Consider the following 27858-nt stretch of genomic DNA (forward strand, 5'->3'; position numbering starts at 1 on the left):
GTTATCCATTGTAACACTTCAGTCTGAACTGATGTTACACAATTTATAGTTCAGGCTAAGTATTCATAAGCACTTTGGTATTCGGCGTTGACTCTCCCATAATCACTCGTTGGCAAATACCAGAGTGCATTCCACGCATCCGGCAAGGTGTCAATATAATACGTGTTTTGAGTACAAATTATGACCCAGGACTGTAGGTAAAGAAATTCAGTTTTCCGTTCTCATAGTGAAAGAATATGAAATAATGGTATTTCACATCCAACTAAAGATGGGCGGGCTCCAGCGTTAAACACATTGCATGATCACGTTGTTCTCAACAATCGAGAGGGAAGGGAATGTATTATCATGGTTATTATCAGGAAATATAGTAAGCTGCACTATAGGGCAGATAACGACACATGTAACACTTGGGGGAAATTACACGTGAGTAATGTTAAACCTCTTGAAGAATGAACTGCTGGAAAAATTTGATGAACGTGTAAAGTACGAAACGAAAAAGTCTTATACGAATAATCAGATACCAAATTCAATAAAAAGCACTTACCAGAACAGCTTGTAGGTGTGTTACGGTTTGTGGGACTACATGCTATGCGAGTCGAAAGAGTAGTAGATGTGAAAAGCATGCGGACGGTATGCGGAAACGAATTACTTGTCACTGGAAGGCAGAAACGATTGGTGGATGGGGCGAAGTGCGCTGTTACTGCAGTGAACGTTAGTACGTGATAGTTTTGTTTTATAGTACCATTAAAAAGGTGATAACTTTGTAGGTGAAAAGAACGGTGAAAACTGCCACAGTAGGGCTGGAGTCCACGGAGAGGCCAGATTAGTGGCGGCAGTACGGGGGCGAGGAGGAACGGCGTGGTGTGGTGTGGCGCTGCCCCGGGCAGGTGCCTCCACAGTGCCAGGCGGGCGCAGCCATTAATCTTGGCGCCCCTGGAGTATCGTATCTCGTCACACTATTGTGAGCTCCTCTGCTATGAAAGTCGCTTCGATCAAAAGCGTCCAAAGTCGCTTACAGGGTGACAGGACGTCCGCATGCACCATGCCTGGAGCGACAGAAATTTCGGGACACCGGACAACCTTCATCATTCATTCTTTCGTTTATTATTTTTTCTGTAAATAACAGCGTTTCTGCTATTCAAAACTTAAATTATTTTTCTTTTTCAAATTTCATATTTTGTGTAAAAATGCACAGTCACGCGGTGGTAACATTAAATAATATGTTCATCTGTTTCCAGCCCCGTCAAAATGCCACAAGCTTTCGACCAAGCATTCCTTGGAAATTATCAAGTGGAATGACTACTAACGGGCTGTTATAAACCCTTATGTACTCTATCCGCAGTCTGTGACGTCACCGGTGCACAAGGTATCGCCATATGTGGACATACGTTGATTCCGAATTCGCTGCACCCCTTTTAACTTCGCCATCACCATATCCCACATAGTGCTGAGTTCCAGACCGCTGTCTTTATTAACGGTATTACCTAGAATCTTTATTCCTGTGGTTTCTTTAGTTACACAGTCCCACAACAGGTTTCGTCAAATCCGATCCGGTGACCGTCTTCCAGAGCATGCTAGGCTACAGTGGATTTTTCGGGATAATTCAAGCGACGAAATCTCTCATTGTCCTTCTTACGCTGTTTTTCATTGTTTCTCCGACTTAAAATTGACCAAAATTGTAAGATGTTTTGTAGACTCTAGGTGTTCTAAGTCCCTGCCGCAGATTTAACTGATTTCAATAAATACTGAATTTTTATCGGACGCCTGAAGATCGATTTGATTTTGTGTCTTTTCGGCAGGCGGCTTGTCTTGCCCTACATGGAGGCACAGAATGGCATAAAAACAAGATTCTTTTCCTGCTTCTTTTCATGATTCTCGCTCGAAATCATTTTATTTATTTGGTGAACGTTGTAATCGTTGTTTCTTAAGACGTTATGTATGATGAAGACATTGTGGCTTTTCTTGCCGGCAAGGCCAAATTATGGAATACTCGCACTACGATACGAAAATTTGCATGCTGCTGGACGGAGATACCTACTGGAATTTCCTACCCGACGCATCTTCGACTATAATACGAGGTATGTTCCGAAAGTAAGATGCGATTGGTCGCGAAATGGAAACCACAATGAAAATCAAAAGTGTTTTATTTGCAGTAGTTAGCCACACCTTCCAGCAACATCTCTACACAGCTGCCGCTCCATCTAAGACATTTGTCGTAGCGTTGTACCACCTTTCCAAAACCCTCGTCATAGAAAGCGGCCGCCTGCACTTTTCGACGATTCTCTATGCTTACCTGCAGTTCGTTGTCTGTGCAAAAACATTGACTTCATAGCCAGCGGTTCATATCAGTAGAGATGAAAATCAGGCGAAGCTGTATGGAGGGCGACCAAACACTTCCCATCAAAAACGCTTCTGGGGCGTCCTCATTGCCTTTGCACAGTTGCGGCCGACAACTGTCATTTAGGAGGAAATGCATGACAGTTGTGTGGGCTGCATCAAATCAGGCGAAATCTCCCACGGGCACTCATACTCGGCGGGAGACACTATTTTCTAGGCATTTTTAAGTGCTCACTGTGCGCTCAGTACTGAAAATACAGACGTGACGCGATCAATGGGCACACTAGACACACTGTCCAACAAACCTATCCAAAACTTTATCGGATTTTCACTATGGTTTTCGTTTCGCGACCAATCGGACCTTACTTTAGGAATACGCGTCGTAATAACAGAAAAAAGCATCTCAGCTTCTCAATAACTCGTCGTTTGTACATGAAAGGGTCAAGAATCTTCTCCCTCAGGCATATAAACCACCTTCTCTTTGTGCTCCATCGAAGATCCACGAGGATGAGACCCCCTTTCGCCGCATCATTCACGCTATTGGTTCGCCACAAGCTGGCGAAGTACTTGGCTACAACGTTCATTAAGTGAATGAGGTGATGTCAAGCAAGAATAACACGAAGGCCACTGACGAGAAGCAGGAAAAGAAGGTTGCTATTTGTCTTTCTTTGGCTCCGTATCAAGCAAGATAAGCCGCCTACTGAAAAGGCGCAAAATCGAACCCATCTTCAGGCGTCCGATAAAACTTAGCAATTACTCAGACCAGTGGAAGATGTGGCAGGTCTCAGAACAAATGGAATCTACAAGATTCAAGGATCTACATGACTCTTCGGACTGTGGCCATTCTTATGTCGAACAAACACTACAGAACAACACAGGAAGGACCACGAGAGGTTTTATCGCCTGTGCTATCCCGAAAAATCCATTTTAAGTGAGCATGCTCTAGATAGCGGCCATCGGATCAAATTTAGCGAAATCTCTGTCGTAGTTCGCACTAACGGCTTCTGGGACTGCGTAATTATAGAATCCATCGAAATAAAAATCATGTATAACACAGTTAATAGAGACGTCACATTGGTGCTCAGCGAGGCGTGGCTTCCACCGTCATGACGTTGAAAGGGAGTATGGAAACCAGGTATGCACATATATATCGATGCCGTCAGCACCAGCGACATCACAGCCAGCAACTACTGTGTGTTATGACTTTCCAGCAGTCCGTTAACAGTCATTGCACTTGACAATGGCCAAAGAGTAGTTGACCGACAGCTCGTGACATTTTAACCACTTTCACGCGGCTGGTTCAAATGGTTCAAATGGCTCTGAGCACTATGGGACTTAACATCTGAGGTCATCAGTCCCCTAGAACTTAGAACTACTTAAACCTAACTAACCTAAGGACATCACACACATCCATGCCCGAGGCAGGATTCGAACCTGCGACCGTAGCAGTCGCGCGGTTCCGAACTGAAGCGCCTAGAACCGCTTGGCCACAGCGGCCGGCCACGCGGCTGGAAATGCACGAAAATCTTATTCATCCACATTTGTTGCTACAGTGGCCTTCTGAACTAACAGTAACCGTAAAATTCTAACATTTATGTAAAGTGCATCCAAACATTGTGACTAATTTTTGTTCTCAGAATGAAGCTTACTGGCAGATTAAAAAAGTGTGCCGGACTGAGACTCGAACTCGGGATCTTTGCCTTTCGCGGGCAAGGGCTCTACCATCTGAGCTACCCAAGCACGATTCACGCCCCATCCTCACAGCTTTACTTCTGCCAGTACCTCGTCTCCCACCTTCCAAACTTAACAGAAGCTCTCCTGTGAACCTTGCAGAACTAGCACTCCTGAAAGAAAGGATGACTGCGAAGACATGGCTTAGCCACAGTCAAAGCCTCAATTCAACGACTGTTTTTCAAGCCACTGCTATTATCGATGAATCACACTGCTCCGATGACGAATGAGTAACTATTCCAGACGACTTTAATAATTCTTGATTACTTGCTTAAATGCAAACAAGTTCCCGATAGCATTAGACAAAATTAAGATCTTTAGTGGGTACTTTTTCATTTAAATTTTGATATCCCTCGAGCTCCACACAGAGCCGAGTGTTCGCGAAGTGTGGCGGACAAGCCGACTTGTGTGACGTCCATAGGCCCCGACCAATTAGCACTGATGTAACTGCGAATCCTTGATTTGTCAAGTACGGAAACTGCAATATTTTACTGGTAGAAGCTCCGTTTCTGATCTCTCTATACACCGCTTCACAGGTAAGAGTGAAGCACCCGGAAGGGGTGGACGAGGTGAAATGGAAGTTCGTGGTTTAAGGGAGTACTTGATGTTACTTCGATGAATACAATATCGAGTCAATGTACGATGTTATACCGACGTACGACCATATCTTCTGGGTGTAAGGTGTAACACAAAATCCACCGAATACGAGTGTCTACTGAATATACTAGCACAATATGGCGTCTTCCTTTCTGCAGGCCTCAAGCTTTTTCCTTGTGATGCTGGGAGAGTTCTTGCTTCCCACTGGTTCCACTTTATGTGACACATCTTCTGGGTGCTTTAATAGCTTGTCAGGGAGTGTGTTTCGTTAAGATCCTTCCACTGACTCTCATTCGGGTGTCTGCTTTTCCTGCAACTCGCCAGTTCACTTCAGATCACACCTTACACCTCATGACTATTGGCTGTTTCTAAGCACCAGCGGGTTGAATGTCTCGAGAACGAATCCTTATTGGCACGGGAACGTCGTGTTAGTGGTTAAAGAATTTTCCTATTTAGTTGGTTCAAATGGCTCTGAGCACTATGGGACTTATCATCTGTGGTCATCAGTCCTCTAGAACTTAGAACTACTTAAACTATGAAACGCCCCCTTAGAAAAATTATGAATGACTGTGCTAGTGAACTTCCACGTTATTTGATACAGAGACAGCTGTGTAAAACTGAACGTACTCAGACAGTTCTCTCTTTACTTATTCTGATCATCACTAAACTGACACAATATTTTTTACCGCAACGGAATCTGACTTTCAAAAATCCCTACAAACGAATGGCCCTGACTAACAATAACCTATACCTTTCATGAATCACTTACCTCACAAATATCTTCGATACTCGAACTACTGCAATACAGCGAGTGCCAATACTGACAGATAAATAAAAGATTCTAACTACTGAAGGCACTAACTACTGATAGGCATAGTTAGCAAATGGAAGATTTTGATAGAGAATAAACGAAGTATTTACCTTAATAATGCTCAAAAGTCATCATATATGTATCTATCAATTCACGACATCCATCTTTACAAAGTTCCTTTTTCTGGCGGACACACGTCCAGATCGTCCTCTTATAGCAACCTCTCAGAGCTCTGGCATCTCTCTCTCCACGTCCACCACCGCTGGCGGCTCACCTCCAACTGCCCAACTCTATGCGCTGTTCACATCCAACTGCCCAACACTACAATAGTGAATATTTCAACAATGAGTCCAACCAGCCACAGACTGCACACAGCGCAGTCAATGATTTTCATACAGAGCGCTACGTGTCGTTACTAACATAAAAACCTAATGTGGTGTGCGTACTGTAAGACCTTCGGTACACACACCATCAGATTATTTGACTCGTCGCTCTAACGAAGTAGGCGAGTGTCAGCAACATGTCTCATGGTCTTATCGTGGCGTGTTTATCTTCTGCCGTTAGGTCAGACGATAGAAATGCCACTTGCACGCTTAGAGTAGCAGATTGACGGTGACGAACTTTAAACAGAACTTGATTAATTTTCAAACACATTTATTGAAATAATAACAAGCATAAAAATAACTTTTCCAACACATTTATTAAAATAATAACAAGCATAAAATAACTTAACTGGTTTCTGGATGCTATTTACAATTGACAATCTGAAGTTCCTTTGGTCTTGGTACGTTAATCTTATTCTCACATATCTCTGATACATGACAAAGTTTCTATACATTTCTCTTCATGGCTATGTACAGGAATGTGATAATCTTATTAGGCGCAGACTGAAACTTGACTATAGACTGGTACAGACAAATGTAGACTGGTACAGACTAATGTAGACTGGTACAGACTAATGCAGACTGGTACAGACTAATGCAGACTGGTACAGACTGGTGCAGACAAATGCAGACTGACTAATCGGAGGTCTGTACACTCGTTATAATATCTCGAGCGTTCAGGTATCACTGTACGAGTGTGATCCGCGAGGAGAAAAGGTTCTACGTTAGCAGCAATCTCATTGGCTGCGTTACATATTAATACGCGGATCGGCGGAAGCAGAATTTGGTCCGTCTCTAAGACAGCGCCCTCTTGTAGTGTGGAGACGGACGAGCGCTGCGCCTCCGCTGTTTGTGCTTAGCGGGGCGTGCTCTAGTGGGAAAGTTGTGTACGCGCTGACTACGCATAACTATGTACACAACACCTAAACAGCCTAAACAGTCCTCTAGAACTTAGAACTACTTAAACCTAACTAACCTAAAGACATCACACACATCCATGCCCGAAGTAGGATTCGAACCTGCGACCGTAGCTGTCGCACAGTTCCAGACTGAAGGGCCTAGAACAGCTCGGCCACACTGGCCGGCTCTTCGAACCTGCGACCGTAGCTGTCGCACAGTTCCAGACTGAAGGGCCTAGAACAGCTCGGCCACACTGGCCGGCTCTTATTTAGTTAATATCGTGTTATAACTCGCTTGTTATGTGAGAAAGCCATTAAAGATTCATGAGAGACGTATCGTTCTTGTTAGCATATGTTATAATCAAACATAAATTAATAACATATTAGCACTAAAGCCAACAGAAGACTATAAGATAAAATACAAAGTCTGTTATAAAGAAGCTATAACCTAGCGTAGTGTTTCGAGGCACCATGTCATAGTGCACAGATGTGTCGGTATACAGTACAGTTCCAGTTGTGTATCGTTTTTCTCACTCAGTTTCAAGTTTCCCAAAAGACTATGGGACATCCTAGAGAGGTGGCATGAGCCCCCTCTCATATTTCTATCTTACTCTGAGTAATTCGACTTTCCTCTCTCATTGCATGTGGTGAAAAGTCGCTATACCTTCACACGCGGACTTCCCATGCAGCGTCTCTCGTCACCCTGGTGGTCCAGTGACAGGCGGGTTCTGCTGAGCTTGAAAGGGTTAAGCCGACAGGTGTGAGGGAGTCGAGTGGATGCTTCTCAGATGCCGACATTGCCATAAGAGCGGCGGCGACACGCCCACAGGGGCCTGACGGAGCAGCTGGGCTATCTGGCGGGCTACCAGCGAGGCGTGGGAATGACTTGTGTTCCCAGGCAGTCTTGGCAGGCAAATTCCCGCGTTTTCTGCAAAATCATAACTGTGATTGGCTTGCTCAGGGAATAGCTCCGTGACGTAGCAAAATCGGCGCAGAAATTGGCGCCAAGTATCTCCATTGGTGGAATACTACTGCGTCGGCAATAGAAGGAAATTTTTCGCTGCTTTTCGAGTTGCTGATTGGAACGTTTAACCACGACCACTGTCATGGGGGCAGGAATGTTCTGTGTTCGGCTTGTATGGGTGCTCTTGAGAGAATCGGCTCTCGCCTTTCGGTCGGAGTAGATTACAAGACTGAGCTCTCACTGCTCTGGACAGCCTGCCTTCCTTTTGCTGTCTAATATACTTTCATTTGATTGTAACTGTTTGACGAAGTTGCTGAAGTTTCTACTTCAACGTAACTTTCCGAGTACAGTTGGCAATTGAGCGTTCTGTGTACAAGGGACCTATGTTGTCCGTCTTGGCTAAAGTTGACTGTTTCGGAGTTACTGTGTGACTTCGCTTGTTAAAATCACTCACTGTACCGTCAGTGTAGCGAGCCTTCTTCGTCTCCCTCAGAGGCGCCTTTGGATTGCTAGGAAGTCTTTAGCCTGGAACAAACAGACCAGGATAATTTGTTTCGGGCTATACTCGCGACATTATCATCACCACGACGGGACATTGAAGCAACCAGCCATCGCCTCCAGTATGCCAGATACCGGAGTTAAGAAGACAGCTTGGTAATGTACGTCCGCAGCACTGGCAGATTAGGGGATTTTACTAGGTGATAATCAGAGCTCATCAGAGCGTGCCTGTTCGTCTTTTGTAACTTTGTTCTGTCTTGGGTGTTCATTGTCTGAGTTCTCCCTACTGTAACAGCAATTAAAGTTGGGTTGGCTGGGTGTTTCTCTAAAGATTTGAGTTGGAAGGAATTGTCTCCACATACCACTTCGTCGTAAATGTCACAATCTACTTTTATGGACAACTTCGCCTTCACAGCATTTATTTGAGTATCCAATTTGATGTGTTGTAAATGTTTCATGTGGTTTGTTTATTATTTTGAGTTTAGTCATAATAAATCAAATTGTTATTTTGGAAACAACTTTCATTCTGTTAATCGGTAGAGCAACCCTTTCATTTCTCACTACATTAATGAAACTTTCCTTTACCTAAGTAATTTCTATCCAATTAAATTATTGTGGGTGCCAAACTCTTTTCTACTCAACTTGCAGGGTCGATTACAGTCAATTCGCGTTTCTTCTTAATCCATGTGCAACAGCAAAAGTCGGAGTTAGAAAAGTGGGGGGGGGGGGGGGGCTTAGAGCATCATTTCCATATGAAGATTCGAGATGAATTTAGTGTTAAATACACTGCTAGCCCCGGCACCTCGCATCCTTACGAAATAAATACAAATAATTTCTGTACTACTTAGTGTTAAGTAAATATAACTGTGTTAACTATCAGATGTGAATTTGTTCGATTTGGTGAATTTTTATAAGCTGATGTCCTCACTGACACAGACATGTAACTTTCTCTTTTGTCTCACTGCGTGTTCACGAACACTGAATTTATTATTGATGTATACGACGGATAGAATGACAGGACTAGCGTATCGACAAGGGAGGAACGTAGCGTTTTAATAGAGCTAACGTGCGAGTTTTAATCGCGTCCACTATCGTGAACAAGCTCTATGGTTTGCGAACCAAATAAAGCTGACATTTGCCGCTGGAGAGAGCTCAGAGCCCAAAATCACGCTAACCAGCTCGTCCCGTGTGCGACTGCACTGTGTCTCGTGACGTTGGAAATCTCGTCCTTGTGCACGTAAACGTTAGCTTTAGAGTACGGTCTGTTTAGTAGACCTGTTGCATCTTCTACGTTTTCTGTCAATAAAATGAAGTCTTTGCTTCACCTTCCTCACAGCATTCTCTACGTAATTGTTCTAATTTACTTTACTCCTTATAATAGTCGCTTGAATCGAAAACCCAGGGGATACCCCAAGCGCTCAGTCAGGTCAACAGTGCCATTAATATGAATGGGTGCTGTGCACATTACAAGTTATCGTCAGCTAGACTGCCGCTGGTCCACCGAGCACAGGTCTGCTCGCAGTATTAGCCAGCCAGCATTCTGCGACGACACAGTAGCGCTTGTGTTTTGATGCGCGCCGCTCGTTTGTCTCCGTCAGTGGACGCCTGGAAAGTGTCCTTCCTGGACGTGCAGAGTACGTGGCCAGCCGATCCGGCTTTTATTTCGCGCTGCTGTCACGCTTGTCAGCTCGAGGAGCAGCGCTCGCCTCCAGGGGGGAGGGAGGGAGATGCCGCACAAAAGGGTTCACTTCAGGAAAGGGGTGGAGGGGCGAGGGAGGAGGATGAGGGGGAGGGGTTGTGGCCGCCACCGACGCCCCGACGCCAGATGCGGCCTGCTGGAAATATCTTTTATATCACATTTGCGCTGATGTCAGAGTTTCTCATAAAAATTACAGCGGCGGATGCCAGTGGTAACGGCTGCCGGCCGGGGAGCGGACAAAGAGTGCCTGGCGCAGCGGGCCGCGTTTATTTGTCTTGGCCGGACGATACGGGGTGCCGCGCCGGCCATTGTGCGCACTCCAGCTACGCACGCGTGCCTCTGCACACACACGCACGCACGCACGCGTGCGCTTTCTCCACCCGCAGACAATGTGTCTGCACTGAGGCTGGGCCGCCACCACACTTCACAGCTGCCCTTACATTTTGACAGCAGCCGAGTGAGGCGTCCACTAGGTAGTAAAACTCTCCGAGCTTCTGTGGTTTCGTCACTGGTCGCTCACTCGCTACCAGGCGACCACTCTAGATCTTGTTGCTTTCAATTACTTTTTAGCACGCTACATTCTATTCCAAGATCAACTGAGTCGCTGCTGAGTATAGAAACAGCGAGTTTTGTGTAATATCAGTGGAAGTAGAGCAAAATTTTCGATGTGCACAGAGGTTCTAAAAATATAGTTGTATTTTCTCAGGTACGCTATATGATGAAAATTATGCAGTACAAGATTAACCACTAGATCTCACGAGACGCGGGCCGCCAGTATAAATGGAGGCGGGGAGTACTGTGTTCTCTGTGGAGGAGCATTAGCAGCAAAATGGGTCGGACAGTGGCCCTCATTGACTTCGAACGTGGAGTAGCCATTGGACGTCAACAGAGTTACAAATCCTTAAGGACATGGTCAGTCCGGGGGCAATCTGCAACGTATCATAACTGATGAACATTTCACGAGCTGAAAAAGCACTTTTTGGATGGTCGGTTTCGACGCCATTATCGAAGCTTACGCATTTGAATATGCCCAACATATTATCCAACAGCTTTACAAGTGGTCTCACACTGCATATCCACAGCTCCCTACCATGAGAATCACTACATATCAGAATGTCGAATGTAAAATTATTATGTACAAACATACACTATTGGCAATTAAAATTGCTATACCAAGAAGAAATGCAGATGATAAACGGATGCCGGCCGGTGTGGCCGAGCAGTTCTAAGCGCTTCAGACTGGAACCGCCCGACCGCTACGGTCGCAGGTTCGAATCCAGCCACGGGTATGGGTGTGTGTCATGTCCTTAGGATAGTTAGGTTTAGGGAGTTCTAAGTTCCAGGGGGCTGATGACCTCAGAAGTTAAGTCCCATAGTTCTCAGAGCCATTTGAACCATTTGATAAACGGATATTCATTGGACAAATATATTATACTAGAGTTGACATGTGATTACATTTTCACGCAATTTGGGTGCATAGATCCTGAGAAATCAGTACCCAGAACAACCACCTCTGGCCGTAATAACGGCCTTGATGCACCTGGGCATTGAGTCAAACAAAGCTTGGATGGCGTCTACAGGTCCAGCTGCCCATGCAGCTTCAACACGATACCACAGTTCATTGAGAGTAGTGACTAGCGTATTTTGACGAGCCAGTTGTTGGGCCACCATTGACCAGACGTTTTCAGATGGTGACAGATCTGGAGAATGTGCTGGCCAGGGCAGCAGTCGAACATTTTCTGTATCCAGAAAGGCCCGTACAGGACCTGCGACATCCGGTCATGGGTTATCCTGCTGAAATGTAGGTTTTCGCAGGGATCGCTTTAAGGGTAGAGCCACGGGTCATAACACATCTGAAATGTAAGGTCCACTGTTCAAAGTGCCGTCAGTGCGAACAAGAGATGACCGAGACGCGTAACCAATGGCATCCCATACCAACACGCCGGCTGATACGCCAGTATGGCGATGACGAATACACGCTTCCAATGTGCGTTCACCGCGATGTCGCCAAACACGGATGCGACCATCATGATGCTGTAAACAGAACCTGGATTCATCCGAAAAAATGACGTTTTGCCATTTGTGCACCCAGGTTCGTCGTTGAGTATACCATTGCAGGCGCTCCTGTCTGTAATGCAGCGTCAAGGATAACCACAGCCATGGTCTCCGAGCTGTTGTACATGTTGCTGCAAACGTCGTCGAACTGTTCGTGCAGACGGTTCTTGTCTTGCAAACGTCCCCATCTAATGACTCAGGGATCGAGACGTGGCTGCACCATCCATTACAGCCATGCGGGTAAGATGCCTGTCATCTCGACTGCTATTGATACGACGCCGTTGGGATCCAGCACGGCGTTCCGTATTACCCTCGTGAACCCACCCGTCCATCTTCTGCTAGCAGTCATTGGATCTCGACCAACGCGAGCAGCAATGTCGCGATATGATAAACCGCAATCGCGATAGGCTACAATCCGACCTTTATCAAAGTCGGAAACGTGATGGTACGCATTTCGCTTCCTTACACGAGGCATCACTACAACGTTTCACCAGGCAACGCCAGTCAGCTGCTGTTTGTGTACGAGAAATCGGTTGGAAACTTTCCTCATGTCAGCACGTTGAAGGTGTCGCCACCTGTGCCAACCATGTGTGAATGCTCCGAAAAGCTAATCATTTGCATATGACAGAATCCTCTTCTTTTCCGTTAAATTTCGCTTCTTTAGCAGGTCAGCCACGTGGTGTAGCAATTTTAGTGGCCAGTAGTGTAAATGTAACAGTATTGCCCCGACTGCAAGTGTTCATGTTCACTACCAGTTGGCAGCTCATCTCAATTACCAGTTACTCATTTGCTAGCTGGCAGAGAATATGAACACCTGTAATCGGTGTAATATAGTTATGTTTATGTTCGTACATAATACTTTTACATTCGACATGCCGACGTGTAGTGGTCTTTTTGGTAGTGGGGTGCAAAAACGCAGTGTGAAACGACTTGTGGCGCTGATGGGTAATATGTTTTACTGATACAAAAGCGTAAGATTCGATGATGGCAGCATACGCAATAAAATGTTTTTTAGCTATCTTGGCATTTAAGTTTCCTTCTGTTACCACATCCGTAATGGACATTTAAACCCTTATAAAACTGCCCAAGTCCACTGTTAATAATGTGGTTTTGAAGAGAAAACGCGAAGTAACAACCACAGCTATACCGATATCAGGCAGGGAACGGCGAACATTGCGCAGACTGGTTTTATAAAATCGCATGAAGTCAATGGAAGCAATAACTTTTGAGACTATTACCAGTAGTCCAGAAGGTACAAAGACTGTGCAGAGGGGTGAAAAAAATAGGGATATGGCGGTCGAGCAGCTCCTCATAGGCCATATGTTTCTAGTAAGTGGTAAACGACGCTTGTGGTGATGTGTAGAGAGATACTACTGACCATTTTATGACTGGAAACAAGTAATTCGAATGATGAATCACGCTGTACCGTGTGCCAGTCAGACAGAAGGAGAAAGTCTCGGGTTTTGCGAATGCCTGGACAACCTTACCTGTTACGATACCGTGTATTTTGCATGGTTATGGAGTGGTTCCCTAATGCACTTAAGAAAACGCTAAATGCTGAAGGACATGAACACATCCTGCACCTTTGAGTACTGCATACAGTAGAGGAACAATTCAGGGTCGATGATTGTTTGGATCAGGGACCCTATCATGACGTAGAAACCATGAGACAAGGGATTGCGGACAATAACAACCCGGAAGGACTGGCCTACCCAGAGTCTCGACGTGCACTCTGTGGATCACTTATGGTTTGGGTTAGAACACCGACTTCACTCCAGACCTCAGCGTCCAACATGACAACTTTCTCTGGTTATGACTATTGAGAAAGAATGGGCTGTGTAGTGGCACTACCGTTTGGGATAGGAAAAGCTTTTGGTGCAATATTTCTGAGCCCGCAAGCTACAGCCAAGCGCGGACCTGTTTACAGTGAGTTACGCTCACCAGCAGTTGCGAAGTAAAATAGAGGCCACAGGAGCGTAGAACGGCCGGAAAAAGTGCAGGCAGCAGTTTGCCTGGCGCAAGTCACAGGCAGAAGGGGCTCACTGGCCAAGTTAAGTGTTATGAGTATGTGACGTGTAGCGGCGGATTTAGCAAAACAGAGGTGCACAGCCGCATATAAATAGGTGCCGGTTCACTAACAAAGCATTGATGTGTGGCAGTTCTCCTGGATGGTGGGGTGTGTCAAACCACCAGCTACACACAGCAGCAGAAGGGGCGCCAGCATTCCAGTCCACGGCTGGTTGCTGGTTCGACCCTCTGAGGCTGACATGGGGTCTGTAGCCAACCAGCGGCGGGCCACTCCACAGCTCACTACCACGAGCAGTCGTCTTGGCTCCCAACATGCACTGGAGAAATCCAGGGCGAGGGCCACAGATACAGCTGCCAGATCGTGGACGCTTGTTGTCGCCGTGACCCAAGCCACGCCGGCGAGGACGCACAATGTGGGCCACATTGCAGTTGTCAGCGGGCAGCACAGAGGCAGAGCAGGACGAATGGTGCTGATTCGGCTCCTATCACAGCCCTGACTTCGTCAAATCACTGCGGCCGTACAAGGCCGACACATTAGCAGAGCTCTTGACGGGTCGCTGGGGTGGCGTCCTCAACATTACCAGACCTGGTGATGTAGACTGAGGGGAATGCGGCACTGTAGTAGGAAACAATAATCACTTGGAAAGCTCAGATGAGTCTTTATACGGTGCCTTCCACCTCTTCCCGCTACAATTGCCATTCCTCTGCAGACATTGAGACCTCTCATTGAAAGTGACGTCAGCAGAGCTCAAGAAGTTGTAAAGGCGAAGGGTGAACACACACCATATTAATGTCCACTATCAGGTAGTAGATGTAACTCTGAGAGCATTACACATTATCTCGCTTCTCTCCTTATAATCCTTCACTCACAGAGGCTTAAAGTTGTATCTATTCACCGTAACATCATAGGAGGGAAAATAATGATGGGATGTGAAGCAGGTGAGGGAGTGTTTGTACACTAAATTCCCTTTATTCCTAATAATATACCATTTCGCTTTAAACGTGTGCAACTCCCGGTGAGCTTATGTTGTGCCATGACCACAAACAAAGCACGTGGGCAGATGCTGAGTGTTGTAGACATGCACTTTAGTTTCAGTTTCGCACAGCCAGCTCTTTGTAGTGAAGCAAATAAGCTCTTCGTTCATGTCCACAGTCACACTTCACACTATTTCAAACATTGTATGCAAAGAATCTCTATAAATCCATACAAATTATTAAAATGGATGTACACATATATGTGTGTATGTATGTTTCACATTTCTCCATTAACCACAGGACCGATTTCAATCAAACTTGGTACACATGTAATTTACTGTCACTCTGGGTGTAAGAAAACGTATCTATGAAAAAGGTGGGGTGGGGGTGAAAATCTATTTAGTCGATGATGCGAGAATACCCATACTTCAGTCATCCAGTATTTGATAATGAGAAGACTTAGAGATTTGCAACGAACTTTACACATAGTTTCAACCTTCAGGAAACGTTACTCACTGAAGACTCCCAAAAAACGATGAAAGGAATAAACGTTTGTCGCTTACACAGTTTCGCTGTTCAGGCACGAAAACTACCGCATGAAGCATGACGCTTTAATTTATTATTTCTTTGTTACCAACTCTATTCGCGACACATTTCGCATACATCATCCACATATGCCACTGAACGTACCTAGGAAAAATTTTATTCCGCACGGGGTTAGCCGAGCGGTCTGGGGCGCTGCAGTCATGGACTGCGCGGCTGATCTCGGCGGAGGTTCGAGTCCTCCCTCGGGCATGGGTGTGTGTGTTTGTCCATAGGATAATTTTGGTTAAGTAGTGTGTAAGCTTAGGGACTGATGACCTTAACAGTTAAGTCCCATAACATTTCACACACATTTGAACTCAAAAATATTATTTTACGACACATGGTTCAAGAGATATGACGTCGTAAACACTGAGACACCTAAGAAACTGCCGCATTATGTGTAACATTTTAATTTACTACGTCTTTGCTACTAACTCCATTCATCACACATTTCGCAGACAGTAGTCACATATACCACTAGATGCACCCACAAAATTATATTAATGTACAACACATAGTTCAGGAGATACGACGTCATAAACATTAACCTGCGTGAAAATGAAACTGAAAGGTGAAGTTCGTTAGACACGCAGGTGAAATATGTGTGCAAATACGAGTGAAGTGCGTTAAATATGTGTAAAATACGTTTCACATGTGTGTATGCGAGCAATGCCATGGGTAAAAACTCATCCTAAGCCCTTGGAAAGATTTCAGTCAAATTTGATAGACATATTAGTTACAGTCTGGAAAGAAATACTGTAGGGGTAAGAACTACCAGCCTTCTACAGGGGTGAGTGTGATAACATGGGCAGAGAAGGGACGACGAGGAGATAGACAGACAGCGAGGGGAAAGGAGGTGATAGATAGGAAAAAGAGGAGAGGGATAGAGGTAGAGGGGGGAGAAATGGGCAGAGAGATCGGAGAGGAGAAGTTGGAGAGAGAAAGAGAAGAGGAGGAGATAGACAGAGAAAGTTGGAGGAAGAGACAGGCGGAGATATGGGGAGGAGGAAATGAGCAGACTGATGGGAAGGAGGATATGGGCGGATATTGGAAGACAAGGAGATAGAGGGAGGGGAGAGGTGTAAATGGATAGAGAAAGGAAAAAAGAGCAGATGAAGAGGGATAGGGGGCAGAAGATGGACAGAGGAGGGAGGAGATGGAACTAGAGGGTGGAAAAGGAGATGCACAGAAGGGGAAGAAGCAGACAGATGGGGAGGAGCAGACTGACAGAGAGGGGAAGGCGATTTACTGAGATAGGGGGAGGAGATCGATACAGAATGAGGGCTGGAGGAGGTGGACAGAAACAGGAAGGTGTAGGAGGTGGGCAGAGAGAGGGTGTAGTGGAAACAGACAGAGACAGTAAGGGCTGGAGGTGGATGGATAGGGAGAGTGTTGATGGATACAGAGAGGAGGGAGGAAAGGTGGATGAGGATAGAAAAGGTGATTAGAGAAAGAAGGGAGGGAAGGAGATGGAGTAATAGAAATCTGGAAAATAAATACGCAGGCAACGCCGGGTTTCTCAGCTTGTCAAAATAAATTCCATGTGTACGAAGTTTCAGGTACAGTTATAAATAAATACCCAGGGCACCACCCGGTTCCTAGGATAGTTAAAAATAATTCCAATTCCCCAGCTACGATCAGGTTTTTCTGGTAGGGCTTTCTTCTGTTGTAAGTCGAATACCCGAAATAGAATTACCTCTCAAATATTCTCAACTGGCAACTCTCTGTCTCTCATGCCCAGTTAGCTGTTACCTGCCTGAAAACATCAGAACTCTCCAAAGGGAGCGGACCTCAAGCTGCCCCTCTTATCCATTAGAGCTTATTATTAAAATTTAAAAGAAATTGCACCCCTGGATGAAAAACTTAGACATCTGGACCTACATGACTTGCAGTATGGCCAGGCCAATTTTTAGTGACGTTTTCATTCCTTCTCCGGAGACAAGGTCAAGATAAGATCTCCATTTTAATTGTCCTTAAAGCACTAACCGCTCTACCAGTTCCTCTCTGAAACACTGCGTGACCCACCCCTTCTTGTATCACTATGCTTATCTCTGGATTGAGCTGTACTTGAGAAGGTACGCAAATTTTATCGTCCGTCGGAATACGGTTTAGAAAACGGTTCTTACACCACATCAGTAGCTTGTCGGAGTCGAAACCCATGCCACGGTTTGTTTGATCTACTGGATTACAACCGCAACAATCCGCGAAATGTATTTTTGACATGTAGTTGTTTGCAGGAGATGCATATTGCCGACGCCCAAAAAAGTAGATATTTTCCATTTCTGTAAGACTATTACGTATAATTTCGGGTATTCCGCCTTTAGTGAGCAGAATAATGTTGGTACATTACGAACTCCAGGTTTGCAGTTAAAGAATGACCAGGTAGTGGTTGCTCGGGCCGGGGTCACGTTGAGCCACGGGCGGCACACGTGCACACACTCCCCACGGCGGCCGCCGTGTGTGCCTGGGTGGTTGCGTGACTGCCGCGGCCGTCTGGGCCACCTCGGCGGGTAGAGGTCACCCCATCAATCCAGGCAGGCCGGCGCTTATCTCAGTGCTGCGACAAGCACGCGGCCGCCCCGGTAGACTCACCTCCTGGCGATCTTCACAACTGCGTCACCAACACTCGGCTCCCAAAGGCTACGGGCCTCGGTTTGCATTCCTTTTGTAACTATCATAGTGCCACTCCCCCCTCTCCAATTGTCTACGGTGTAACACTCGTCTACTTCTACATCCATACACCGCAACCAACCTTACAGTGAGTGACGTATGGTGTGTGGCGGTCACTGTGTCTACCACTACCGCTCTTCCCTTTATTTGTTTGAAGGAAGAACGAGTGTTGGTAACCCTCCCTGCTTTCCTTCTTGGTCTTTTCGCAACATATACGTAGGAGAAAGTAATACGAGGGGTGTTCCATAAGTATTACAACACATTTTTTTCTCGACCACTTCCGGTTGAAAAAACGCCGAATATGTTGTGGGACGTCGAGAAATATTCACACTTTATTTCCTACAGTTTCATAAAATTCCGATAGATGGCGGCGCTATACGTTACGTTCAAAATGGTATCTGTAAAGAAGGTGAGTTCCAAGCAGACGGCTGTCATTGAATTTCTTTTGGCGGCAAACCAGAGTATTGCAGAAATCCATAATCGCTTGCAGAATGTCTACGGAGGCCTGACAGTGAACAAAAGCACGGTGAGTCGCTGGGCAAGGTCGCGCTAAACTATCCGATCTATCACACGCCCAGTGTACGCAAACAGCTGTGACTCCTGCAATGTTGGAACGTGCGGACACTCTCATTCGAAGTAGCCGACGGTTCACAATCAAACACCTCGCTACCCAACTTAACGTCTCTGTTGGTAGTGACGACACACTCGTCCGCCCGTTGGGGTGCTCGAAGGTGTGTTCCCGCTGGGTTCCTCCGCCACTTAATAGAAGACAATAATGAGCAACGAAGGACCATCTGTGTGGAATTTCTTGAGTGTTACGAGGCCGATCGTGACAATTTTATGTCAAACATCGGCACAGATGATGAGACATGGGTTCACCACTTCAAACCGGAAGCAAAACGGCAATCCATGGAGTGGCGCCACACCAACTCTCCTCCGAAGAAAAAGTTCAAAGCCGCACCGTCAGCCGGTAAAGCCATGGTGAAGGTATTCTCAGATTATTGTGTTTGATGTCCATCCTCATGATGCAACGATCAACTCTGAAGTGTATTGTGCTACTTTCAGGAAATTGAAGAAACTACTTCAGCGTGTTCGTCGCCACAGAAATGCTAACGAACTTCTCTTTCTCCAAGTCAACGCAAGGCGTCACGAAAGCCTACACATCCGACAGGAGGTCACAAAATTTCATTGGACTGCTCTTCCTCATTCACCCTCCCTCCTTCCGACTTCCATCTGTATGGTCGAATGAAGGATGCACTCCGAGGGAACCAGTACGAGAATGACGGGAGACTACTGATGCAGCGAGACATTGGCTCCGACGTCGGCTAATAGAGTGTTATCATGCGGACATACGGGCCCTTCCAGTAACGTGGCGAACGGCCGTCACATTGAACGAAGATTATGTGCAGAAACAGAGTTTTGTAGCCAAAAGAGTGGGTAATAATATGGTGTATTGAATCCTCAATGAAACCAACCTGCTCTGAGAAAAAAAGAATGTTCTGCATGGCTTATTGAACGCCCCGCGTATATTGGTCGACTCTTCTAAGAATTTACACAATCGCAATATTAACAGTCAATGACACCGTGATGTACAAAGCCTCTCTCATAGCGTCTGCCACTGAAGTTGAATAAGCATCTCTGTGACACTTTCGCGTTTACTAAACACGAAGCTGTGAAGTAACTCCCGTCTCCTCTATGCATTTTCGTTGTTTCGTCTGCCAGTCGTGTCCGACACAATTCCTAGAATTACGAGCATACTTAATTACCAGTCGAACGATGGTTTTGTAAGATACCTTTTCCTTGCGTGGACTACATTTCCTGGGGTCTTTCCAAAGAATCTCAGACCATAATATGCCATTCCTATGATTGTGGTCCTTCCACTTTAAATCGCTTGAACAGACATCCATCTGAATAGGCCTCGGAAATTCCAACGTTACCTACCGACCGCCGTGTGATTCTCAGGGGATAGGCGTCCTGAATGCGAATATGGAGAGTCATCTGGTCAGCGCACCGTTTTCGTGACCGGAGCCGCTGCTTCTCAGTCAAGTAGCCTCTCAATGGCCTCAAAAGGGCTGAATGCACCCCGCATGTCAACAGCGCATGCAGTCCCGGGCGGTCACCCATCCAAGTACAAGCCAACCCCGACAGCGCTTAACTTAGATGATCTAATGGAAACTGGTGTTATTACTGCACCAAGGCCGTTGGCCTGAGCACATAGGCCCAGATATATAATGCATGCAACGTGTTTCCGCCTATTTCTGCGTAATACGTTACATCTGTTCATGTTGATGGTCAACTGCGCCAAGAATAGAACCTCTGCAGGTCATCCCTCATTTCACTCCACTTTTCTGGCTTTGCAGCTTCTGTGTATGCCAACAGCCGTGTGGAGCTTCCGGTATTAACCGCTGTATTATTTATAAATGTTTTAAACTTAAAATGTCTTATAAATCTCCCTTGGATGTACCCGAAGCTACTTTTACGTCTGAAGATTTCTCTCCGTTAAAGACGACGTTCTGTGTTCTATTTGCTAAGAATTCTTCAATACAGTCACAAATATTATCTGATATGACAAACGCTCGTATTTTGTTCACTAGGCAACAGTGCGGAACTGTATATAACGTCCTCTGGAAGTCAAGCAACACAGTGTGAACCCGGGCGTCGGCATCTAGTAACTCTTGGGAATCACGGCCTAACGGGGCGATCTCTGTTTTATATCATCGTTGTTTGTGAAATCAAAACTGATCCCTGTAGAGTAGGTTTTTTTTTTTAGTTTTAGAAAGGTCATAGTATGCGAGGATAGTAGCTGTTTTAAATTTTCAACTGTCTGGCATCATCCATCCCAGTGCTTGAAAGCTCGACAGCACTTAACTTCGATGAGCTGATGGGAACCTGTATCACCACTGCACCAACACCGTTTGTTCGGCTAGCCTGCTTGAAAGCGGACATAGCCTGCGTAGCTGTTTTAAGAGCAGCAATGTAACCACCACATCGTTGTATAATTGCCTACCGATTGAGGTGGTGCAATGATTAAGGCACTGAGTCCTTAATGAGGAGGAGCTGGTCCGAATGCCAGTCTAGACATCAAGAGGTTTCATTACAAGTCACTAAAGGAGAAAAACTAGTCTGAAGTCGTCCGGAGAACGGCGTGCCACGCGGAGTGGCCGCGTGGTTTGGGGCGCCATGTCATGGATTTCGTGGCTCCTCCTGCCGCAGGTTCGAGTCCTCCCTCGGGCATGGGTGTGTGTGTTGTTCTTAGCGTCAGTTAGTTTAAGGTAGTTTAAGTAGTGCGCAAGTCTAGGTATCGATGATCTCTGCAGTTTGGTCTCTTAGGAATTCACACACGTTTGAACATTTGGGAATGACGTGCCATGAAAAAGTTGACACCTCACGACGGAACCACAAGTAAGCACAGTCGGAACGAGACTCAGCGACGACTGAGAGACATCGGCGAGGACACCCACAGAAGACTTTCCATGCGCCGCCGCTGCTGAAAGTTTACGTCAGAGCAGAGTGCCGCTCAGCCCAATCTGCAGTCATCGCCGAAGACGACATCATCGTCTCACTACAGTGCCAGCAGCGCGAGAGTTGTATTATACAGAACTCCGTAGCGCAGCTTGTAGTCAGTTGTACATTTAAGACAACAGACTATTATTCTGTACCGAGTGAGGTGGCGCAGTGGTTAGACACTGGACTCGCATTCGGGAGGACGACGGTTCAATCCCGCGTCCGGCTATCCTGATTTAGGTTTTCCGTGATTTCCCCAAATCACTCCAGGCAAATGCCGGGATGGTTCCTCTGAAAGGGCACGGCCGGCTTCCTTCCCCATCCTTCCCTACTCCGATGAGACCGATGACCTCACTGTCTGGTCTCCTTCCCCAAACAACCCAACCCAACTATTACTCTGTACTGCATGAAGTGATACGTTAGCGTTCAGTGACACTAATAAATAGGCAAGTTAAGTATTTCATGTTGTTTAAGTTATAGTAAAGTGATCTCAAATGTGTGCGTGCGTAGTGTCCACTTGGCTTGATCCAGAAGTAAATCTAAGAACCCATCACACTGCCGATGAGTGTTTTCCGTCGGACACAACAACTAGGGCGATTCCGTCAGAGAGACATCATTCTTTCTTCCTCTTCGCGCGCAAAACAGCAGCAGTGCAGCCCCCATATTGCACAGTTTAAAATATGAACCCTGATGTTATCGATACCCTGGAACGTTTGGTGGAAAAGATGTGAGAGTAGGAAAATTTCGTGATGTTGGAAAGCTATCATTACGAAGAATAATTTGACAACCAGTCAACAAAATACAATGCCTTCAACCAAAGGTAGTATTAGCAACTGTATGTTATGGAAATAGGATATAATAGTTCCTGAAGTAACTGAAGAAAAAGTGGAACTGTTATCAAGAAATGGCATAATGTTTCATGTATCTGACGACTGATCTCGTGAGGGTGACTAAACCCCATTCCATTTGCTCCAACAATAAGACGTTTATGCGAGCGCCTATGTTCAAGCTTAATAAAATTTTCCTCGTATATAAGCCGCGTCACTTCGAATTGCCGCGCGGGATAGCCGCGAGCTCTGGGGCGTCCTGTCACGGTCCGTGCAACTATCTTATTCATCTGATCTTGCGCCCTCAGATTTTCACTTTTGCCGTTCTCTATTCAATAATCTTCAAGAAACTTTCTTTCCGGGTGAAAATGCACTCCGAACATGGCTCGACGAGTTACTAGCCTTAGAAGCACGCGATTTCTGCAGTCGCGGAATCGAAAAGTTTCCCCGCCTTGGCAGACTATTCCAAATAATGGAGAAGAATATACTACTGGTAACTAAAATTTCTTATATATATATATATATATATATATATATATATATATATATATATGTCTGTTGAGTTTACTAAATTTACAGGAAAACGCTACGAACTTACGCACCACGTGATATTTTGTCCAAGCCCTGTACGTCCTATGCCTACGTGACCCGTCACTTGCAGACATCTGTATGTGGAAGTGAACACGCGAGTGCGGACAATGTTAGGAGGAAGAATCGGCGGCAGCAGCCGTGTGTCGGGGGCAGGTGCGCCGGTGGCAAATAAGCGGCTTTGCCGGCCCCCATTAGCCTCCATAGGCGCGTGTCCGCCCTGCTGTGGTCGCGGCCTCCTAATGCTATTAAGCGGCTACGTGCGCCGAGGCGCGCCACGCCGCCAAATATAGCCGCGTCGCCCATAAGTTGCAGCAGTCCGCCGCAGTAGTCACAGCCTCCGACAGGCAGTCCGCTCTGTGGGCGGGGTCCTTCCTGAGGGCTGGCGCGGCAGAGGGGCATTGGAGGGCGACAGTCTGTAGTCTGCACAGTCGATCGAAATGGCTCTGAGCACTATGGGACTTAACATCGGAGGTCATCAGTCCCCTAGAACTTTGAACTATTTAAACTTAACTAATCTAAGGACATCACACACATCCATGTCCGAGGCAGGATTCGAACCTGCGACCGTAGCAGTCGCGTGGTTCCGGACTGAAGCGCCTAGAACCACTCGGCCACCGCGGCCGGCTGCACAGTCGATCACGAGTTAGTATCTAAAGGAGGGGAGTCCGACCCAACCCACGGTCCAAACCAAGTATCTGTGCAGCCCAAAAAGTGATCATCTGACACAAGATCGTAAAAAAAAAAAATATATAAAAATAAAAAAAAATAAAATGAAATAAAATAAAAAATAAAAACACTTATCTGTAGTTGATAATAATATTTGAATATTTTCAATCAGAATCTCTGACAACACGATGCTGTTCTCTGAATGGTCCATTCTCTTTTTTTTTCTCTCAGCAGTTATTATTATTGTGGCAACGGCCTTGCCGCAGTGGATACACCGGTTCCCGTCAGATCACCGAAGTTAAGCGCTGTCGGGCGTGGCCCGCACTTGGGTAGGTAACCTTGTGGGTCGCCATGCACTGTTGCCGTTTTGCAGGGTACACTCAGCTTCTCGACCGAATATTAGCGGCTGCGGGCACAGAAAACCATCATAATGACCGGAGAGCGTTGTGCTGAGCACACGCCTCTCCTATCCGCAGCCTCAAAAATGGCTCTGAGCACCATTTGACTTAACATCTCAGGTCATCAGTCCCCTAGAACTTAGAACTACTTAAACCTAACTAACCTAAGGATATCACACACATCCATGCCCGAGGCAGGATTCGAACCTGCGACCGTAGCGGTCGCGCGGTTCCAGACTGAAGCGCCTAGAACCGCTCGGCCACCAGCGGCCGGCTCCGCATCCTCAGTTGAGGATGACACGGCGGTCGAATGGTCCCGATGGGCCACTTGTGGCCTGAAGACGGAGTGCTTTATTCTTATTGTAAAGTTATGAGTAGAGCAGAAATCCACGTCTTGTTCCAGTGTGGCCCAGGCAAGCTAAAAGTTTGGGCGTCCCTGATGTAAAGAGTACGCTTATACTGCAGCCTCGTTGCAACCACATCGGTACTCGCTGGTAGCAGAGCATCTAGGTTTCCTGCCAGGTACATTTACCCTACAGCTGCTCACATCGCTAGTTGTGTGGACTACTTGCAGTTTCTGAAACAAAACAACTATGTTCCATACATCATCTGACGACGATAATTGTCGTTCCTTCACGCCAAAAATGTGGTTATTGGCAATGAGAAAGAAAAAGACGTGTGGACGCATATTTTGAATACCGATCGTCCACCCTGCAGATAGCTTAATCAGCTCTACAAAGAGATCAGAAGTTATCCACAGCACTTTTTTTAAACAGTTAATAATGTCGTAAGAAAATTCTCAGTTTGTCTTAAATATTATTGAACCAGAACTGCTTAATATTTCAAGAATCGACCGAAAATAATTAGCATAATTTGCGTTGAAGTTGTACAATGTGAAGCACCCACTGCTATGCACTTCACCGAGGTTGCAGAGCGTGCATTTTGATGAAAATATACAAGCAGATCTATGGACTACCAGAAACCGCGAAAAATGATGCAGTGAAACACAGCACTTCTGAAGTGATCTTCAACAGTCAATCGCAGGTCATGTTTGAGGACTGATCGTTGCTCTACACACAAAGCAGCTTGATATCATCGCCTCGCTAGGGTCATACCAGGCACTGGGGTAAGCAGCACTGGTGCGGGTTAAATGCACCAGTTAGAGTCAGTGGATTTGTTTGGACACCGCCGGGGCTTGCCAGCTAGCAGCGAGAAACGACGTGGTAGGACACGTACCTGCTAAGGGTGTGTTTATGCTGCTATCTCACGGCTCAAGGGTGCATTTATGATGCCACCTCGCCGGCATGTTCTGGCGATGATGAAACTGACTCAGCGAGTCTTAACAGAACAGTGGCCGCTCGCTCTGGTGCACGCTAAGTTCCTCGGCAGACAGTGATATCAAGAGGTTTATGTTTGCAGCAACGATCACGGCCGCCAGTCAAACCAGAGCTACGATTGGCTGCTTGAAAGGCACTCCAGAAGCGCCGTTGTTCAGAGAGATGCACCTCACTTACGTACTTTCTCACAAAGCATACGTCTGCTTCTAGATCTACATCTGCAAACTGCAATTAGTTTAATCTTGTTTTAGCTATCAGTGTAAGAGCCATATTCTCTTATATTTCTAGAATATTCCCTTGATACTGGTAGCCTACTTGAAAAGACATATAGTTTTCGTTTTTCTTCAAGGATCTACCAACTCAGGTTTTTCTACATCTCCGTGACACTCTCTCATGGAGTGAACAAATGTCGAACCACTGGCCTTAACCCTATTATTATATCTTCAACAACCCCTGATGGTCCTATTTGGTATCTATCTCAAACACTAGAGCAATATTGTAGGGGACGTTTTGTAAGCTTTCGCCTTTGTAGACTGCGTTTTCACGGAATCCTATCAATGAAACCACTACACAGAGACGGTAACGTTAGTGAGGGCATATTAGATAATTTCTAGAGTGAGAACAACGATTTTAAACAGGCACTTATTTTAGCCTCTTCTGGATGCAAGCCTATCTAGGACTGGACGCATACACATTATCACAACCTGTTCATGATGGACAATGTGAAGTGTAATAATGTCTGGCAATTAGTTCCTCTGCTTCACCTAATCGATCTTTTCCTTATTTTCTCGAAAGAATAGCATTACGAAAATCTGAAAGTTGCCGCTGTAGTACGTGAAGTAGATGTGGATAAAACTGAGGAAAAAGTACCTCAGACTCAGTAGTCTTACGAATCGCTCTCCCACAGAAATTGCATTAATAATGTTGGTTGAATTTTCGTATCTTTAACTGTTCTGGCTAAATAATACTGCAGAATTTTTTGCGATACTCGTAACTGTCTGAGAAATATCTCTGGATAATTTTTGAGATATTGTTAGAACCAGTGAAAGTATCTGCATTGTAGACTGGCTACATTCAAAGGATGCGTTAATACCCCTTCTTATTTCTCGATTTCAGTAACCACATTTTTAGCGTGAATGAACTATGTTATTGTTGCCAGACGATGTCGAGAATATCGCTTTCGCTTCACGCCGTCACTCACACTCACACACACACACACACACACACACACACACACACACACACTGAAAGTAATCCGCTCAACTAGCGATGTGAGTAGCCGCAGTATAAAGGCACCCGACGAGAAGCGAGACCCTTGCGTGACCAGCAGTGTGCCAGCACGGAGGCTGCAGCGTAAATGCGACAAGGCCTCCGGCGAGCAGCAAGTTTCGATGTGCCAGCATCGAGCAGCTAGCAGCCAACAGCGCTGCTGCAACGTCAGCCTCGATGCACTCGACTCAGTAACTGCTTCGCATGCTCGCAGCATCAAAATTGTTTCAATACACACTCGGCGACATCGCAGCGATTATCACGAAGCATTTCTAGATTCGAAGGCAACCGGTACAGATGCAGACACAAGAAAGCAAGTGTTATGGCCGTTACACAATAAAGCTGTTTATACACTGAATCAGCTGAAATCCCTGAATCCTATAAAAATTATGTACTATGACCTCCTGAAAAGTAATGCCTCCGAATTTTTTATGTGAATAGTCGTAAAGCTTTCCAAACAAAACAAACTTTATTAACACTCTACATCGCTGTTCGCCATGTCTACATATTTACTTCTCAACATAGTCAGCCTGGCGGCGAACATATTTTCCCAAGGAGACACCGTTTTGATACGGTCCCTGTAGGTTTGACTTTACTGATCGAACCAGAACCTCATCTCTGCTTGCACTGCTTTTTCGCTACCAAAGTGGAGTCCTTGAAGGTGTTCTTGAAGTTTGAGATAGAGACGAAAATCGGATTGGACCATATTGGGACCGTATGAAGGATAACACAGGCCAATGAAATTTTTTTTAAGAAACTTTTGCTACTTTGATAGCTGATCTTTATAGGTTGTTATGAGCTGAATCCAAATTTAGCATTAGTTTTTCTGTATCACCCACAGTTTTCGATCAATATGCCTTTTATCATATAGTATAAAAATCCTATGCTATACGGTAAACGGGGAAATTAATGAATCTCTTTGTTACAACATAAGCATGGTATGCATTTACAGTAAGCTGCTTAAAACAATGATATGTGTTAATAGAAGTTTCACTTGTCAGCTGGAACTGGTTTGTATTTTCTTTCTCTTTTTT

At 45.7% G+C, this 27858-nt stretch overlaps 1 pseudogene; it reads left to right on the forward strand.

Annotated features, from left to right (window-relative positions):
• Window positions 1-24067: 24067 nt before the first annotated feature.
• Window positions 24068-24185, forward strand: LOC124778048 (annotated as a pseudogene).
• The last annotated feature ends 3673 nt before the right edge of the window (window positions 24186-27858 follow it).

The sequence above is a fragment of the Schistocerca piceifrons genome, chromosome 2 (assembly GCF_021461385.2).
Source record: "Schistocerca piceifrons isolate TAMUIC-IGC-003096 chromosome 2, iqSchPice1.1, whole genome shotgun sequence".
Classification (NCBI taxonomy): domain Eukaryota; kingdom Metazoa; phylum Arthropoda; class Insecta; order Orthoptera; family Acrididae; genus Schistocerca; species Schistocerca piceifrons.